The 21113-nt window shown below is 42.5% G+C and overlaps 1 long non-coding RNA gene across 2 annotated transcripts in view; it reads left to right on the forward strand.

Annotated features, from left to right (window-relative positions):
* Positions 1-21113, forward strand: part of LOC139756714 (uncharacterized) — a 56535-nt gene that overhangs the window by 24339 nt on the left and 11083 nt on the right. Inside the window, exons 2-3 of one of the 2 annotated variants that reach the window (XR_011714424.1) lie at positions 7267-7421; positions 16480-16730. This is a non-coding gene — a long non-coding RNA (uncharacterized lncRNA). The remainder of the gene's footprint in view (positions 1-7266; positions 7422-16479; positions 16731-21113) is intronic. The other variant, XR_011714423.1, reaches the window with a different exon arrangement.

The raw sequence follows: 21113 nt of genomic DNA on the forward strand, positions 1-21113 counted from the left end.
CTTAACTCGGCCTTATAATTCTTCTCCCAGTAAACACACAACTAATAATAATCATCTCATTTCCTACGACGGCGTCCGTCCTGAGCACCCACCTAGACCAACAGGACCTCTCCCTTCTTACCGTGGATTTAACAGAAACATCCGCCTTCCATACTCCTGCAGAGGGAAGATCTTAGGCGATGATGGGTCAGTTTCCGCTCAGCTCAAGTTCCTCACATCTACTACTTCTGTCCTCTCACACATGGTAATCACTCCCTTGATCCTACCCCCACTTAAAGGTATAAAAAAGGATACTAACTCTCTCTCTCTTTATCTCTCTCTGGGGAGATGATAACTGCTCTGTACTTTTTGGGGAGTCCCAGGCAAGTACACTGATTGTGACAGATTCGAGGGAGGGAAAAAAAATGGAGGTATGGCATCAGCCACGGGGGAAAATCGATATGATCAGACAGCGAAGTGTTCTGGATTGTCGAGCGTCACTCCTCCTCTTCCTCCTCCTCCTCCTCCTCCTCCTTCATCTCCTGCCCCGCCCTCCTTGACCCTCCCTCCCTCCCACCCTCACCCATCACTCCCTCCCACCCCCATTCTACACATCCCCATAAGACGCCACCACCTCCACACCCAGGAAAGGTTGTCGCCCACCTCTTCGTATCGCCCTTCCTTCCTTATTTTCTTCCCTTCACCTCTCCCTAAGGGCCTCTCCCCTTCACTCCCTCCCTCCCACCCCTTCCTCCTCTTCCACCTCTCCTTTCCCCTAAGCTCTTCGTTCACTACATCCGATCCGTCGCACACCTTCCCTTGAGCTGTTATTTCGACTGTAAGGAATTCTTGTTTGCGGTGTTTGCATCTTGTTATAGTCACGGTGTTTCTTTGTGTTCTGATGTTATGAAATGTTTATTTCTGTTTTATTACGAGCTTTCTTCAGTTAAGCCGATTTTCAACATATGATTATTTATATATACATATGTAATTAAACCATTTTATTACTGTCATCATTTATGTTATTATTACTGTAATCATTACTATTATCATTATTATTATTATTATTATTATTATCATTATTATCATATTGTTATTATTACCATTACTACTACTATCATCATTATTATTATTATTATTATTATTATTATTATTATTATTATTATTATTATTATCATTATTATTATTACTATCATTATCATTACCATTATCATTAACATTATCATCATTATCATCATTATTATTGTACAACTCCAGGACTCCATATATGGGGTCCCCAGGCTGCACTACATGCAGAAGCAGGGAAATGATGGACCCTTCATTTAATGACGATGATACAGCCTTCCTAATGCTTACTTCTCGCTTACAGTATAACCACTAAACAGTCCGGTAGCACAAGAACCTATACACACACACACACACACACACACACACACACACACACACATATATATATGTATATATATAATACAATCTTTGGACCCCTTTTATGGGGCTCCTACATCACCTAGGTTGCGCCGCAGTCAACATCAGGGAAATGATGGACTCCTTTGGAGAGAGAGGCTCTTCAAAGAGATTGTTGTCATTTTTCCTCCACTGACAGTGATATATCCTTGACAGAAGCAACGTCTCCTCTGCGATGTCACCTCATGCAGAAGGAGGTGGCTCTGTCTCTCTCTCGTCTGTCATCTTACACGCCTAACAAGCAACAATCATCTCCTTCCCTCCGTCCCTCCTTTCCCTCCCTCCCTCCTGTACCCTCTCCCATCCTCCCACCTCCATCCAGCCCACGTTAACAATAGACTTCCCACTCTCACAGTTACGCTCTCATCTTATAACTCTTATTTTCTCTCACTCCTCGTTCTCCTCACCACGACGTCATTTTCTCTCGCTGCCTCATCTCGGCAAGGCTTTCTCAGTTCTCTCTCTCTCTCTCTCTCTCTCTCTCTCTCTCTCTCTCTCTCTCTCTCTCTCTCTCTCTCTCAACATTCCGTTTCTCATCACCCTTTCACTTTAGCCCCATCTCTCTCAGGCCTTGCTTCCTTCCCTCCCCCATCTCCCTGCACATTCTCAACCCTCGATCAAAGAGATGTTGTTATCGACTCGCCCACGGCGTGAAAAATAAGACGCAGCTCATCCTACGCCAAATGGCCCGAGGAGGCAAAAGCATATATGAGAGAGAGAGAGAGAGAGAGAGAGAGAGAGAGAGAGAGAGAGAGAGAGAGAGAGAGAGAGAGAGGACAGACAGACGGATAGATAGACAATGAACAACAAAGAAGCAAGAAAGACAACAGTCCAGAGAGTGAGGCGCAGAAATATGTTCCTATCGTTATAAACAGATAATCAGTACACGCTTAAATATAGCAATATCAAAATGAAATAATGAAGAGGCTTTTTCACTTACTTTTATGCTCTACCTCAAAAACAGGAACACACAATGAGCATAATACACCTCGCTTCTACCACCAACATGTCATCCGTCTAAATATCTACTGTATGCGCGTCAAAGATTAAGCCAAAGATAACACTCTAAAATGAAGAGATTTTTCGTATCTACTTTTGAAGTGAGATATATGAACACATACGTCGAGAACACAATGGCTACTAACGCTGGAAATAATCACATGCATAGAAATAATTATTCTTCCAGTGACATCAACGCGAAAAAAAATATAGAGAGAATTCGAAATGATAAATGGGAAAAAACCTACAGCATGCATAGCTAATGTGGCCATGCACATATATCTACATGCATCCCCTGTACTGCATGACGGACAATAGGGTTTAGCTCTTAAGCAGGTAAAAAACAGAGTTCTAGTGGTTTGTTCTTTGTTTCCTGGCTTAACTTCGATCATTGAACTGCATTCCGTAATGTGAAGATGAGGAATGGATCAAGTGCCAAAGACGACATCTCAAGGACTGAGGACCGCGAGAGAAAGACTATCAGCTAAACGACCGAGATATCAAGACCTTGAGGACAGAGATAAGGACTAACAATCAAAGACTATCATGCACACAAAGATGGACCAAAGAGTGAATTCTATGGACTAAGGACTAAGAACCAAGGACCAAAAACCAACGACTATAATCGTCTCCTGCTGATGATGCTGAGGTTCATCTACCCTTCTCGTCCTTCTCGTCCTCCTCGCCCTCTTCCAGTTTTCCTCCACTTGGCAACGGATGGTAGGAGGCCACCAAGCCACGCTGGTCATTAACACTCCTCGGGGTCATCGAAGAGTGTACACCTCCAGTGCGTTCACTCGCCTTAACGGGGCCGATGTTCAGCCAGCTTCACCGTCAGGGCGAGACTCAAAATAAATTATTCCATCGTTATCCAAAAGATGACTTTCTTTTCTCCATCTATATTGCACAGGAGGAAGGAGAGCGGTGCCCTTAAGTACTGAAATGATATCTCAACCGTGTATATATCCCTGGCCTGTTGTTAACTGGCTATGCACAGCTTGAGTTGGCGTTAGAAGACCACAAAATCATCTATTGCAAATAGAATGTATCACTCTCCTCTCAGCACTTTAACGATGTTCAAACTGCGTCAAATCGCCTTGAAATGGATCGAACCGACTTTAAATGACCTTCAACACACCGAATTTTGTATCCAACTCATTTCAGTCCAGCTAAAACATTTTTCCCTAATTTCCCACCCATTCCTCTCGCGCAGACTGGAGGCTCTTTGCTTTCACAGTCTACCGACGCGGACGTATCGTATATTTTATTCTCAACTGAAAGCTTCCAGCAAAATAACTTTGCTCATTCTACAAGAAAGTGATTTCACGGAGATTTCGCCTAGTATATATATATATATATATATATATATATATATATATATATATATATATATATATATATATATATATTGGTGCTAAAAATTATGTAAATTTCGTATATCGCAGGATTCTGGTCTGCAACAGGGAAAAACATTCCTCTTCTTTTCTTTTTCTTAGATCCTTCGCAAGATGACCAAAAGAGACTAATCAATAAGTCTTTGAAATCAGTAAGGAACATTGATAACAACAGACTGATAAGATAAATCCATGGGACCTGAAGAAAACCTTGGAAGCCAATCATAATAGAAAAGACGTCGACCTTATGAATATTACTTTTCTAACAAGCTCTCGAAACACATAATGGTGGAGCGAACTTGATATCTTACTTATGAACAAGTGAATACAGTTTCGAAACCTGTAAAAGGTCACCAGAGACCTGTGAAAAGCACAGCAGAACCTGATCGGGTTTTCGAAACCATCGATGATACAACAAATATAACTAGAAGGCGCGACCAAGAGACTACGTACACTAAACCATTTACCATGTGTGAATAAAGTCAATGAAAACAATAATAGAAATAATGGAAAAAGAAGTGATGAAGTAAATTATGATAAGCAAAGGAAATACTGAGGACACAAACAAAACGACTAGATAATGAAAATGTTAACAGAAATTGACCTAAAGTCAAGTAAGCAGTGATTATAAGCAGTAGAAAAGGCGAACAATAGTCTTGGATTCATAAGTAGGGCATTCGGATCAAGGAATCTAATCTTGATTCTTCTAAGATCACTGGTGCGTCTCCACCTCGAATGCTGTCCTCACTTTTGATCGCTAATTGAAAAAAGAAATAAACAGAGTGGAGAGAGAGAGAGATAGTTGTTCGCACCAAGATGATTCCTAGAGTGAGAAACAAATCCTATGAGAACCGACTGGATGACTTCAACTTATCTATCTTAGAAAAGAGTAAGTCAACAAGTGATCTGAAACGCGTATTCAAGTTGTCAAAGGCTTTGATGAACCCGATCTAAAATGCTGTCTAAGGATTTGTCTATTCCGCAGTGACGAACACAAACACTCATGGGCAAACGTTTCACTTCGAATGAGGCGAAGTACCTTTTCTTCAAAGATTGTAAACATATGGGATGACATACCGGTTACAGTAGTTCATTGCAGCACCGTAAATACGTATATGAATAGACTCAACAAATACTTAGCTTCAAGTCCATGACTGATGTTATGTGTCGTCTTCTTAGTTATATGTGGAGTTTATAGTGATTGCTGTTGTGGTTATAGATTTGTTCCTATGGCAGAAAAGAGCCTTCGATGATAGAGATTATTTCTTTACATAATTTACTGCAATACAGATAAAAAGAAATTCAAGAAGAAATACGACCACTTTGAAAAATACTCATACATCAAATGCCTTCGAGAGTGATGAAATATGAATACTATTTCACCGAAAGTATAAGAAGAATCATGATTATATTTCACATTATTTTCCTTCCTTGTAATATCGCCCAACAAACAGGTTAAGTAGACTTAAGATCGTCTCACTCGACCAGACCTTAAGAACGAAAACCATCCCAGGCAATTTAGGTTTTGACTGGAAGCCGCAAGAACCCCTCCAGCCCAGGGATGATAATGATATGCCACTTCTCTGTTTCAATTATGAGAAACAACACAATTAGGGCGAGTTAGCAAGTCGGTGGTCGCCACCGTATTACCCCGAGATCTAGCCGTGCTGAGGGCTCTAAGGACACTAACCCCAACATTACCGCAGATTAACCTGTTCTCTCCGAGGAAACCCCGCCCGACCTCAATACCTGGGATGGTGGGATTTATCCCATCTTATCTCCTACATCCCGCATCTCGGCGGCGCTGGCGTCAGCCAGGCGTCGAAATGGACCCCCCCAGGGGCATGATATACCTTGGGCAATATGGCGCATATCACCCGCTATACCATCACTGAGGGGGATTTTATAACAGAGCGTCGAGATTGCGCCAGAGAGAAGGCATATCTGATGAATTACTCGCGAGGATGCAATATCACTTTAATTTAGTCCTGAGCGAAGGTAATTGTAGCAAGACCATAAAGGAGCTGGGAGTGTCTCTCATTAAGCTCTCCCCCGTGAGTAATTGGTGGCTGGCTCCCGGAGTCTGTTTCAAAATTAAATGCCAACTCCTCTCCTTATGTACCTGATTAACGACCTCTGCTACGCGCTTGCCACTTTTTCCTGACTTTTTTTTCCCCCTCTTATACCACTTTCATTGCTTCAGATAACTCTAACCCCCAATTCTAATCATTCTAGTCTTCTGATTCTTTCTTGTTAATGCCCTTTTTTGTGTTGCTCTTACGGGTTTACTGAAGAAGTATTATAGATTATCCTGATATCATTTACACCATGAAGTTACAGATCAATAGGTACATGAACGTATGAGTACATGATTCTATGGTGATTACTTATGTATTCTATACCTATCTGATCAACAGCAATAAGTTCGAAAGACTAAGTTTGGGTATAGAAATAAGTTATATATATATATATATATATATATATATATATATATATATATATATATATATATTTTTTTTTTTTTTTTTTTTTTTTTTTTTTTTTAATACTTTGTCGCTGTCTCCCGCGTTTGCGAGGTAGCGCAAGGAAACAGACGAAAGAAATGGCCCAACCCCCCCCATACACATGTATATACATACGTCCACACACGCAAATATACATACCTACACAGCTTTCCATGGTTTACCCCAGACGCTTCACATGCCTTGATTCAATCCACTGACAGCACGTCAACCCCGGTATACCACATCGCTCCAATTCACTCTATTCCTTGCCCTCCTTTCACCCTCCTGCATGTTCAGGCCCCGATCACACAAAATCTTTTTCACTCCATCTTTCCACCTCCAATTTGGTCTCCCTCTTCTCCTCGTTCCCTCCACCTCCGACACATATATCCTCTTGGTCAATCTTTCCTCACTCATTCTCTCCATGTGCCCAAACCACTTCAAAACACCCTCTTCTGCTCTCTCAACCACGCTCTTTTTATTTCCACACATCTCTCTTACCCTTACGTTACTCACTCGATCAAACCACCTCACACCACACATTGTCCTCAAACATCTCATTTCCAGCACATCCATCCTCCTGCGCACAACTCTATCCATAGCCCACGCCTCGCAACCATACAACATTGTTGGAACCACTATTCCTTCAAACATACCCATTTTTGCTTTCCGAGATAATATATATATATATATATATATATATATATATATATATATATATATATATATATATATATATATATATATATAACATATATATATATATATATATATATATATATATATATATATATATATATATATATATATATATATATATATATATGTTGTTGGACTTCATAGCCTCCAACCTTCAAATGGTTATCTTGGCTAGAATTCGAAACTTGATATATGTACATACATTTCTTATATCTATGCATTTACAGTGTCTCTTGACTGGTCTTGGTGTATTGATCTCCCGAGGCGTTAAAAGGAATCAGTAGCGATGTGGAATAGGACAGTTGCCTTCACCAAGAGAAAGAGGAACAATTTCAGGGCTTAGAACTGGGGGAAATTACCTTTGACGAAAGCACACTCATATGTGAGTATACAATACTATGAAATATTCAAGTCTTGAACGCTAGGGCAGGTTTTTACACTCTCTCTTCACACGCAATTGCCTTTTATTATCACTACCGCATTGTTTGCTTCATTCATCTTTACATCAGAAAAAATTTTCATTTCATCACTCAGTTTATTCCTTCCCTTTTCCCTCCTCAGAAAAAAATCCTTCTGACTTTTCAGAAGACTTACACAAACCTGATTTTATTATTAGTCTCCGAGGAAGTTTCCAAAAGTTAATATTAATAACTTGATGGCTCTTGGAGGCACCTTCATTGTATGTATTGCATTTAACAGGAAAGATTTAGGCTATGAGAAAATTTTCTCCAGCAGCTCACATGGACCTCCATACCACGTATGTGTGTGTATGTTCATTGTAGCGACTACTCTTTCTAAATGACGTAGAATTTCAAAACATAATAAATTAAATCTACTCATTCTCTAGGGCGTATTGTTGTTCGAAGAGAATATCATACCATTAATTTCTTCTTGAAAGAGAAGTTAATGGATGGCGTGTCGTACAGAATGATCATCATCTGAGGTGCCGGGTATCGTCAGAGGCAGCCATGGTTCACATGACTCTGTTCCTGCCATCTCTTGTGTCAAATTCTGACTGACTGCTTTCTGACCAGGTAAATTCTGCTGACGCGACACACAGCCGACCACTATCCTGCAATCAACGCTGCCTTCATTTGACTCTCTTATGGGTTCGACTCAGTTCCGACCATCTACTCTTGATTCGATTCAGTTTCGACCATCTTCTCTTGATTCGATTCAGTTTCGACCATCTACTCTTTATTCGCCTCAGTTTCGACCATCTACTCTTGATTCGCCTCAGTTCCGACCATCTACTCTTGAGTCGACTCACTTCCGACCATCCATCTTAATTCGACTCAGTTCCGACCATCCATATTAATTCGACTCAGATAGCCCACTTCCCTACCATCCATAACTCCTCTGATCGGAATCATTTCCGACCTTCCATCCCCCCGTGATTAAGGCGAGAGATGAGGACAGTGTCGGTATTTGTCTTTCATTTGTTGACTGTTGTCTGCCCATTATATATGACGGTGGCCACAACTGGAGCACCAATGATGACGAAGTCCGAAGAGGTGAGGTCCTTTTTTGACGAAGGTCCAGATGATCACACGTATCGAACTCCTAATGACCACCCATCGACGCCACGTTATGGTATCTGAATCTAACCAGATGGAAATAAATCTTTCACACTACATACAATTATTTCTTTAAAACGCAAGGAAAAAAAAGAACGAATTTACGCCAGATTTCGACAGAAGTATTCGCGCGCCTCGGAAAATCAAATCTTTATTTATGAGACGCTCCATCCTGAAAAGATGGTCCTGGCCGGGAAAAGCTAATATGATAGAGGAGTTCCCACGTCTTCCAACCAATCTCCATACTGGTACCTGCGGTAGTGAGTGGGAAGGACCCTTCTGCCTCCTCCTCGCTTTCTGCCGCGGCTCCCAAGACACATCGTGTATGCAATTCCGGAGGTCTTGCCATCAAAACTTGGGAGGCATCGCCATCAACAGTCCAACATGATATCCCCTGGCGGGTGGCCCCCTCCAGCCAGATGTTGTTGTTTATGTCAGATGCCTTCTGCGTCGCCTCCTCCTCCTGCTGCTGCCCTCGTTATCAGGGCTGCCAGCTGATGGATGGTTTCTTTAAAATTTTGTTTTTATTTTTTGATTCAATCTCTCGCCTCCCTTAGCTCTCTCCCTTTTCTCGTTAACTCTCGTCTCTTTTTTCACTTTTTACTCCTTCCTCTGCACGATTCGGAAGATACTGTTCACGTTTTATTGTTCACGTTTTCCGTGACTAAATGTCTTAGAAGCGGTGGTTACTTACTTCGAAGAATGACTTAGGGAAGGCTAGCTGATCATTTCTAGAGGAGTTTTTCATTCTTAAGTACTCGATTCATTCACATTCTGTTGACGACGATTCCCCTCTACTTACTTCAGCTCGCTAATCTTTCCCCTCCTCATTTCAATATTTGTTCTTTTTCTCGCACTGAACATAATTCCAATCTTAATACGGATCTGCACAGAATCTCTAATGGAGAACGAGTTACATGGTCAATTTCAAAAATATAAAAACGCAATCTCTATTCAAATCTCTTTATCTCACTTATTTTCTGATAACGAATTTCGAAATTTCGAAATACCAAAATTCAACCCCACATTAACATAAACATGCTGGCAATTACTACACCGTCTATTCTGTCCTGGAAACCCTACATAACATCAAGAAATATACTTCCCATAAGCTCAGAGTATTGTATTTGCACCACAGTTATTTTCCTTGAAGAGTTGCCTATACATCGACGTTATGAAAACCTCTCCTTGAATCTTCCATTCCTCTCTCGTCGTGAAACCTCCCTGTGAACCTCTCCCTGACTCTAGTACTCGTACCCCCTCCCTAAACTAAGCTCGTAGACCCTCCCTGCAAATCCACTTAAACCTTCCATTTCCACAGTTCCACTCAGCCCCTTCAGTGAACTCCTTTCGAATTCCTCCCGGAGCCCTGCCTAAGACTTCCATATGTAGCTAAGCTTCAGTTCAACATCGGATCCTCTCCAAGACACTATGTTCTTGAACGTCAACCAAGGAACCAACAGAGGAAACGCCTCCCTATCTCTTACAGTTGACCTCCTTACTGTTGACACTATGCTTGAATTCTCTCTCTCCCGTCACCGCAGCTGACAACCCGTCCCTGTGATCCTTTCCCGTGGCTGTCTTGGTTGACCTCTTGACTCTCATCTTACACAATTTCTGGGTCAGAGTTCATCACACCATCTGCCGTCAGATTCCATTTAAGAGCAACTCAACGTCGGCTACGTTTTCTTTATATATTCAATTCCCGCTTTACGTCCACGACATATATCATTCATCCCATTTGCCCCTAGAGATCATGAACCAAAGGATTCAGATTCGATTGTTCCATTTATTTTACTTGAAGATTCAAAAAAAGCCAGGAACCAGAGCTTTGGAGAGAATCAAAACGTTTTTCTGGTGAAAAAGGCTTCTGGCATAAGGAACCGAAGTCTTTAAGGTAGTTTTTTGAGGTCTCTTCCATTTGTGAAGTCCCAAAAGGAATGAATCAAAGTTTGGAGATAACGCCGTTTCTCGCCCAGGGAGCTGCGGGTGATAAAATTCAAAGCCCAGATATATTCAAAACATTTCTCAGCCTGTGAGGCCTTGGTTGGTTGGAGTCTAAGCTTGTTAACTTCGAGGGAACTTCAACTCATAAATCTTTGAATGATGACGATTGAAGCCCAAAGATAATCGAAAGCGATTCATTACACCCACAAAGCTCTTCAACGGTAAGGTACGGAATATCGAAGAATATTCGAGTGACAAGAAGCTTTCGATATTTTCGTAAGATTCTAGAGTCCGTAAAGCAGACAAGGTCGACAGCCCAGGCGACACGAAGACGCTGATGACACCCCCGCAGGGAGAGGTTGTCGGCGGCGAATTCCACTATAGGTGGTGGTAATGGACGTCTTGATGGTAATGGCTCCGGGACGATAAAGGGAAAATTCCGCGGTGATGGCGGGGGTTTAGGTGTCGATGATGGGTTTCTGAAGAAGGTGAAGGAAGGCGGGAGGACGAGCGGCATGGGGTGGGGTGTGTAGGCGAGGCTTTTTGAGTGTGTTTGTTGGCAGCTTCTGCAGAGTGAAGGAGAGAGAGGAGGAGTGATTTCATTTGGATCTGCCTTTTGTCGAAGTTTTAGAATGGGTAAGAGATGCTTTAGCAAGTCACTCTAAACAAGAGCAATGAGTAATTCTTTCTTTATTTCAATTAGAATGAGAGAGAAACTAAGGACAGTTCAACAGCTTTGTTTTAAAAAGGGAACAGATTTTGATAAGTGTGCAATTGCTGAGGTGTTTTCTACGAGTTATGGGAAGAAATTCTTTGAGGAGTCTTTTGTAAACTGTCTCTGTTTAATTGCTGTGTGGGGAAAAAGGTTCGGAAAGTAAGGTCAAGTGGAGATACAAAGGACAGTTATTGTGTGTAAAGACGAGTGATGTGTGAATGATTTCATGGATCTTTCGTGCCGTATACATATATCCCTCGTATGCTCCGTGTGTGTGTGTGTGTGTGTGTGTGTGTGTGTGTGTGCAGAAGCCCCAAGATGGATAGATAGACAGATAGATACTTTCATAATTATTTGCTGTTTCCTGCGTTAGAAAAGTAACTTGAGGAACAGATGACAAAGCCTTTGAAGACGATACTCCCCACTTACCCCCTTCCATTGTTCTTTCTTCTAAAGTGATAATACAAAAGGGGAGGATTTCCAGTATACGCTCCCGCCCTCAGTCGCCTTCTATGGCGACTAACAAGATAAACACAAAAATGAATCTATACGAAGACGCCTAACAGGCCGTGTTACAAGAAGGCTATTTGTGACATCTCAGTTCCAGTGTTTATGGATGACGCGGGGAAGAAGCTCGCCTTCGCGGACAGATCAGAAACTTCCAGCCCAAGACGCTGTTTACCGAGTGATGTGCGCTTGATACCAATGATCTCTATATCATTTATTTTCTTTCTACCGTATTCTTCGACTTCTCTCTGATCTCATGTAGCTCACTTTAGGCATGATTATTAAAGACATGTGGATACTACGTATCAGCAAATAGAAAGCTTATAACAACACGATATAAGAGCCGAGGACACGTAAGGTGATAAAGACGCAGGCGACATCTCTCAATTGTCGGTGATCCGATAACAGTGTCGTATTTTGGCGGGATTCTTGGCGATGCTCACTTGTTTTCCCCACAACGTTCCCCTCCATAATGTGTTTCATCCCGTCAGGGAATGATGGCTATGTCGCGGACTTCAACATGCGGGGTAAGGAAGACACAATGGCCCTTAGACAAAATTCTTTTCGTTTTTCTTTGGAAAGATTATAAATACTAAATCGATAATGAAGAGATAGTTTCTTTAGTCGGTGTATGGAACATTAACGACAATATTTACGGAAAATAATTAACATTAACATTTCATTTTTTTTAAACTGTCAAAGGTATTCATGCATTTTGAAATGATATTTACCCCAAGAAGTAATAGAATTCTTAACAGCACTCACAACAAAATCTGGACACCATGCTCTCCGTACCAGTAATGAGAAAAAGCTACATAGCCAAGTAACAGCAGTTTAGGTGTAATAATCATGGGTCATAAAAAATTTTCAGACTGGCCCGTGTCTCTGTTAAAGCCACAGGAAATTGGGCAAAGCGACGTCACTTGATCAAGAGACCTGGGAGAGATTCTGCCAATTATTCCTCCAAACTCCCTCACCTCCTTATTTCTTTTCGTCTATTCTACTTCCGTGTTATGTATATTGGTTGGCCAGATGAAAACAGACTTGGGAAGTCCAAACAACGGAGGACCTGATGGTTTATGTCAAAGTTAACTGCTGGAGGATAGTACGTAGGAAAGCCTTCGAAAGAAAACACTTACTTCTACACAACGTTAAGATGGATTAAATACTATTAAATATTCTTAAGAAATCCACATCAGCATCGTGACCAGGAACCTCGCCATGGCTTATCTGTGTCGAAGGCATTACAAATTCATAGTAACCCTTCTTGTTAATTTTCAAAGCCATGTTCCTGCCGGTGGTACGACACGCATCTGTAAGTGATCTGGAGGGATTACTCTCTCCTGTGGATCAACTTCCGGATGGGGGAGGTACAATGTGGCACCGCTGAGGGGAGGGAGGAGATTCTGTCTGTCAGGGAGACAGATGCAAAGCGTAGCCTCTTGGGAGGATGAGGCTTTTGCCAAAGGCAGAAGCCGAATTAGGGCTTCAAGGAGGGAGAGAGAGGGTGGGTGTAGGTGTAATGAGCGAACGAGAGAAAGAGTGAGTAGATGTAAGGAGCGAGAGATAACGAATTAGGATGTAGAGGGGAGAAAACATTTGAAATGGGTGAAAAAAATATATGACATGAGAAATGTAACTATACTGACGTGTGAAGCGAGAGCTGACGACTGAAACTGTATAAAGACATTTCTATGGAAAATGGAGCTGCATAGATGGGATCAACAGAACGAAGGCAGGATCTGGATGGTTTAGGATGAAGTTTCTATAAGCAATGACTTATCCTCTCGTCTATTCTTCTCCTCCTACACTCGAGCCATTATCTGCTCCTTCGAGGCCACAGTTCCTTAGTCTTGGCACCTTCGGCTACACGCAACAGAGCCATGTTGAACCTCTTAATCTCACAACACTGGAAGCCCTGATTCCAGGGTGTCAGTCACCTACATAAGAAGGCATCAGTTAAACTTAGGAAGGTGTGAGCCACCATCATCAAATCAGCGTCCCGTTCCGTGTTGCAACGCATATCATCCGCTCATCAAAACACTGGTTAATCCTATGTCGAAGCAGGAGTGCTGGTAGCGCTAGTCAATTCCACATCTAGACGACGATTCGCTTCTTTAAAAACTAGTGAGCCGGATCTCGAAGCACTTCTCCGTTCGGTCACCAAGAAATCCAAATGTTAAAGCACCATTCTGACTTGTTGAATAACCACTTAGTCTCGTGTGAAGGCTTCGCGAAGACTGTGTCGATTCACCAAATCACCAAACACCAGGACAAGAGGAGCCAACTAACTCCGTGTCGATGCACCAAATAACCACGTGCTGAGGCACTAATTGCCCTCTTAATGAGGCAGCAAATATTCAAAAGCTGATACACCAATTAACCTCGGTGTCGAGACGCCAAGGGAACCCAATTTGCGGCACCAATTAAGCGCGGGGTTGAAGCCTGAGACTCGCGTCTTTTGTATCACCAAATTAACCAATTTCGAATATCCAGTTCAACCCCATGATGAAATACGATACAAGGTCAAAATGAAATACCAGCTTACATCACCTTAGGTCACGAATTCAACCAGTTTGGGGGCTCCTGAAGAATACGAGCTGATAGCTTACGCCGAACTGAGAAAAACAAACATCCTGGCGATGAGACACCAATTAACCTTGAGCTGAGAATCCAATTACCCCTGTGTTAAAGGAGGAATCAACCCCACATTCAGGTTAACCTCATAATGACTCCGTATTTGAATACCGAACGACCCCACGTTGAAACACCAATTGCACTCCTTGTTTTGGCACCCCAACTGACCCTGTAATGAGGCACCCACTTGACCCCGTGTGGAGGCACCGAGTAACCCGTGTCCGGGGCCAGCCTGGCAACGATGTTGTACCCTTGGGCAGCTGGGGCCCGACGCAGGCGACAGAGGCAAAAAAAAAAAAAAAAGAAAAAAGTTTTAATTTAGCATCTCACCTGAACTGGGCACAATAGGTTCCGAGTTTCAATTAATTAGCAATATGTGTAAGGTGGAGGTCGGTGCTCACCGGTGATCAATACAGCCATGTTGCCGATATTGGAGGAGAGAGGAGAAGGGATATTGGGGGGGAGGGAGGGAGAGGAGGAGCGAGCGAAGGAGGCAGAGATGCTGGAGGAAGCGTAGGAGGGGAGGGAGAGAATGAGGGGAGAAGTGAGGTGAGGAAGTAGGATGAGTACGATCAAGTTGGCTGGGTATGAGTGGTGACTATGTGTGTGTGTGTGTGTGTGTGTGTGTGTGTGTGTGTGTGTGTGTGTGTGTGTTACTATCATTTGTGTTTACTATTTCTGTGCTGCGGGGAGAGAGTTGTACACTTGTGTTGCTCCGTCTCTTAACCTTGCATATGTGTACTCTTTTGATACATACACACATCCCACACACACCCACACCCACACACACACACACACAAGCACACATTTCACCAATTCTTATCATAACAAACGACAGAAATTCACCTCAAAACCCCACTTCACCACCTAACAAGAGATGCGGTAAATGACTTGGACAAGGAGCAAAATAATTACCTCCATAAGGAACACTAAGTAACCTCGAAGTGGAGCACTGACTTGCCTCCAAGACAATCAACAAGTTGTTTCCACGACCAACGCTAAGTGTCTCTCTCTCTCTCTCTCTCTCTCTCTCTCTCTCTCTCTCTCTCTCTCTCTCTCTCTCTCTCTCTCTCTCTCTACCCAAAGCGATAACCTGCCAACGGTTCCACTTTACCAACTGATTAATCAATTATTTTTTTCCTCTCTCTCTCTCTCTCTCTCTCTCTCTCTCTCTCTCTCTCTCTCTCTCTCTCTCTCTCTCTCTCTCTCTCTCTCTTCCTCAGAGCCGGGGAGGCAGCCTTGATGTCCTCGCTTAATTATTCGGGAGTGACGACTTGTGGCGGGAGGATGGGTTAACCTGTAGCTGGAGGAAGGAAGGTCAGGTGACGACCTCTTGTATGTTTGTGTGTGTGTGTGTGTGTGTGTGTGTGTGTGTGTGTGTGTGTGTGTTTGATATATGTGTACACCTGTGTCTTTTTATGCATATGTGTATGTGTGTAGGATTATGTGTGTGTTAGTTTGTATGTATACGTATGTACGTGAATGTTCATGTGAGCACGTCTATACATCCACTTGCATACATGAATGACCTAACTGTTCAACAAGGTAACATTAGTCATTCTAATGTTGGTATATGACGCAGCCGAATCACAAGGGATTCACAGTCCTTCACATTGGCTGTGGTAGTCAATGTGAGGATCAAAAATCTTTTACACAGACTCCTGCTTAAGCTGTTGTCTTTCCCAGCGACTGACTCAAAGTAACTCTATCACATTTCTTACCATCTAAACTATCTAATTTTCCATACTTTCTATACTTTAATCTGTGGTTTAAGCTCTCTTTATCCGTTCCCCCTCCTTTTCTTTTCCTTTTTTTTTTGATTTCTTATGGAATACAACTCATTTAAGATAACCACATCCAGTTTTTGCTGTCTTAATCCAGGTTCTTTTGGCTCAAAATTACTGCCATAATTGTGTATCTTGTTTGGTTGTGTTCCACCATCCGTATGTCACGTTCAGGCCAAAGTGAATCATTCAAACCCCACCCACCTCTTGCCCTCACCTGATAGTAAACAACAGACTTAGGAGCTGACGATCCTTCTCCATCTCTCTAACTAGAGGCGAGAAGGCGACCCGCAGAGCAGCTTCATCTCCTGAGAGGGTCATCTAGGACGACGCGCCCATGGCTCTACGCCGTCTCCATCAGCCCTAAACACCACCTGGATACCACGCTAAGGCTGGGGGTATATCACTGACTCTTCCAGTAGGAGAGTCATTAGAGGTGAAGTTCCAAGGCTGTCTGGCCGATTCCAGCAGCCTTGTTAACACCAGCAGACCAGCGAGGGGCCTGGACACTAGCGCCGTCGGTGGTAAGACAGTGGTAACATTTCAAACATCTTGGTCTTCTTTGCGTCCTCCCAAGCCTTTCCCTGTTCCTCTTTCCCCTTCCTCCCATCCTTTCTTCCCCCCATCTCACTCATGCTTCCATCCCTCCTCTTCCTTCTTCTTCTTCCTTCCCGGCAGTTCTTCCTTTAATCTTCCCTCTCCTCTTGCCCACGCGAAAGCACTCCTATTTACGAGTCTATTTGATCGTCAAATGCATTCGGCTGTGTTCTCAATTATCGTCATGATTTCCCCTCAAGTTTACCAGGAAAATAAAATCATCCGTTTTCCTTCTCTGCGGGAAGCGGTGTAGTGATTTAAAATAATGGACAGGAGCTGGTAGATGGTTACTAAGGGAGGAAAAAAAAAGGTAGACTAGTCGATTTCAGGTGATGACTTGTAAGAGACGTAGCAGGAGAGAGGGAGAGAGAAAGAATAGAGAGAGAGAGAGAGAGAGAGAGAGAGAGAGAGAGAGAGAGAGAGAGAGAGAGAGAGAGAGAGAGAGAGAGAGTGTTCCCAAGGTACCTATAACATGATATACAGCGGCGTATCGCAAACATCTCCCATGCTACTTTAATTAATTATCTCCACAAGGAATTTCCCCTCACGGTGGCTCCCGTCTCGACGCCCCTGCAATCTCCTCATCCCTGCCTTCCATTCCATACTGGCCCGCCACTGTCCCACACTCCACTCCACACCCCTGCACTGCCACATCTGTGCCCATACACATCCTCTAACATTCCCATGGCGGTGGTCCATTTCAACAGTTTTCCTTCTTCCTGTTGAGCCGGAGGGAGAGGTGGGTGGGATGTGCCTAATCCTTTACAATCCTGTTTCTGCTGCAACGATTTACATCTTAACAGTAGATAACCTTATCACATACCATCAGGTCTCCTGTTATCTGTCCTCTCCATAAATCCACAGTTCCCTCCCTCCACACCTACTTGAACACTCCCTCCCGCCCCCTCTCCACCACACACCATCAGTCCACACCTGCTCCTCGCTATCCCCAACCCTCCAGCATCTTTCCACCAGACTGCACTCTGCCTGGAGCTCCTAGTTACGGGGTAAGAAGGGCAGACTTTCCCGTTACAACAACAATATACATCCGCTGTTTATCTGCCGTGAAATGATACACATCTTGCCTATACCTGCATGTCCGGGATTCAGCTGTATTCTGTATGCCCTCATGGCTGTATTTGGCACGCCTGATCCTATACACATACAAGCTTCAAAATTTTGCCTCTTGGAAACCAAGACGTGATTTCTTTGGCATCCTTCATCGCCATCATGTTTCTACTTCATTAATTAATTCCTAATGTTTTAGTGAACATTTTCAGGACAAAGTCTGCATCTACGTCTTTCTATTTTTATCCATAAATTATTGCAATTTCATTTCTTTTTTCCTATGATATAAAATTTTAGAAGAATGTGCGTTCATAAAATCATACGTCAGCATCATCAAACTCTGACCAACGATGCATCGAAATGTCCACCTTGATTATTCGCAGTTCTGGATCTGTCGTAATTAATTACACAGCTGACACTGGAAATATTCTGCGGTATAATTATTATCACTGGTAGAATTTTTATCACTATTACTATCATTACTATTATCGTTACTCCATCACTATCATTATCACTTTTAGTACTATCCTTACTATTATTATTATCTAATACTTATAATTTCTTCAATTATCATTATTGTTATTATTTTCATTAATATTGGAGGAAGCAGCAGTTGTAGCACTATCCTTGTCATTAATATCATTATTATCATTATCATATCAAATGAGTCTTTTTGGAAATACAGTCATACCTTTGCTATCAGTCTGCTTCTCTAGAATATATACCCGAGAGCTAAATATCTTACATAGAGATAAAGATGTGGGATGAGTAAAGCCTGTATCAAGTTTCACAATACAAGAAAGATGGTCGGTCATTTTCATGATTCATACAAGACTGCCATGTATGAGCGCGCCCCGAGGTAAGGGTATGACGAATGCCATCTGTGGGGCGAGCGTATGAACTACGACTGTTTGAGTAGCAAGATGAAGAAACGTCTCAGATGCGACAGCCATATATAAGGACGCATGCAGACTGAAAACTCAGCCATATATGAGGACGCATTTAGACTAAAGGCTCGAATACAGCTGCTGTAGTGACTATGCATATAAACTGCGGGCTTGAGTATTATCCATATCTTCAAGCATATAGGTAAACGAAGACTCTTACATCCTCGCCATCTATGAACCCGCAGGGGAACTCAATTCTCGAATATGCCCGCCATCTATGGGCGGGCGGAGGAAGCAGCCTGCTCCTGCAGCATCCACCTTCGAAAACAACAAACAGTATTACTCATTACATTACTGTTCCTGACGAGTCTTTCTCGCCCCCGTAGCGACAATGCCCGCCACTCTGACATAGTACACAATAGCTGGTGGTTTCGACATGATCTCTGCGCCCAAAAATGAAATAAAGGTCGGTATTTGAACGTTATAAATCAGCCATTTTTTGGGGGAAGAATGTACCAACAATGGCCGACAAAGCACCACTGGGGGAAAAAAAAATTTCTTTTCATATGAATGAGGCATTTTTTTCGATAGCAGATATATTCAAAAGCCAACAAACAGCGAGGGAAAAGAGACTTGACTTTCTCTCTCATTGTAATATTCCACATCAGAATTTTCCCAGCTTAGGAAATGCCCCTTTTTGTGGCAGTACCTCACATCATCTGGCTGGGCAAGCATCCATAGATCGTTGCAGAATGACTCCCACAGCTCCTTCCACTCTTAATACAAACACTTTACACGTTGGTCCTGAACGCGACCGGATCCACAGAGAACAGCAAAAGTCGAAGACAGATGAACTGCTAAAGAATAAGCTTTCCCACCAGATATCAACTTGAAGACATAAAGTAATAGATTAAAAACAAGATAATGGCTACTACAGTACAGGTAAAATCTAAATACAATGTCGTGTTGAGTTTAACCTCAGCCATCTTAAAAAGTCGGGATTAAACGCACTTAGTAAAATGCTTACTACATTTGTTTGCTAGGAATATCAGCATTCTAGATCCATATACTGAGAATGTAATTAGCAATATCTACGAAAAAATTGACTTTTTTTCGTTATATTTATTGACAAGCCCCTAAGAAAGGATGAACAGCTGGGTTGACTGTGGACCCTGATTACCAAATTACTAAAAAGAAATGTTCACCTTAGACTGGCGATGATGTGGGAATAGATTTTGATAAGTTCATTGACAGAATCTCACCAATGATACATCATCTGTTCTTAACAATGCTTGGTCCATTTCACCTTGACTGTTTTAAGGATTCTACATTCCTGAGGTTCAGTCTTGGACGGTAACTCGATACCAGGACCATTGAGGGTTTACCAGCAGTGTGGCCTCCATCGTTTAGTGGCGGGGTCGGCGCTCGTAGCCCTGAGCACCTCCCGCTTGATAGGGAAGTTATAGCAACAGAATTGGGCGTCTTGCCCCAAAGGAGTCTCCTACTTTACAAAGCTTTTACTGAAGTAATCAACTTAACGTTTCCAAACGTCATTACCAGAAAGGCAATTTGGGGGATATATCGAAATTCCCCTGCAATTAAAAGATGTGGTTCGGGAATCGAGAGAGAGGAGAAAAAATATTCCCCAAGATCTGTTAAAAAAAAAAAAAAGAGAGAGAACTGTGGCATCAGTTCATTACCAACGTCTTCACAACCCCGAAGGAATCTTTCTCTTTTCCTTACCCCTCCGTCGGGAGTAGGAGGAGGAGGAGGAGGAGGAAGCGCCTGCGGGGCTTGTCATTAACAAAACCAATTTTCTCCACCCGACGTTGGTGGACCTTTAGTGACTGTAATAACAGAACCAACAATTTCGGGACTCACTACTGCTGAGCATGTGAGGCCGCCTCGCAATGTTTACCAAGATTAAATTCTCTTACGGTTGTAGGAAAATTGTGTAGTCGTAATATTTACAATATAAAAAAGGGAGCCTTAAATTTCTATGACCTACGTATTAGTGTGATAATATACACAGTAGTGGAAATACAAGATTGAAATGAGGGTTTTCCAAATCCCGCAGAAAACCTTGATTATATATACCATGAGAATGAAAATATAGATAAATAGATAGAATGATAGTTAGATCGATCGATTGATAGACAGATAAACAGATAGATGGATAGATATATACACGTGACAACCGCCGTACCCTCACAGTCCACCGTGTTGTTGCTCTTCTCTCCCTCTTCTACAGCTATCATTTCGGCCACTGTTCTCATGAGCTGCCTCCGTCGTGTCCCCTGACTCGTGTCTGGCTGCTGTTTCCCATAGTTTCTGTGTAGCGACGAGCCACACGAA

This window comes from Panulirus ornatus, chromosome 23, assembly GCF_036320965.1.
Source record: "Panulirus ornatus isolate Po-2019 chromosome 23, ASM3632096v1, whole genome shotgun sequence".
NCBI lineage: Eukaryota > Metazoa > Arthropoda > Malacostraca > Decapoda > Palinuridae > Panulirus > Panulirus ornatus.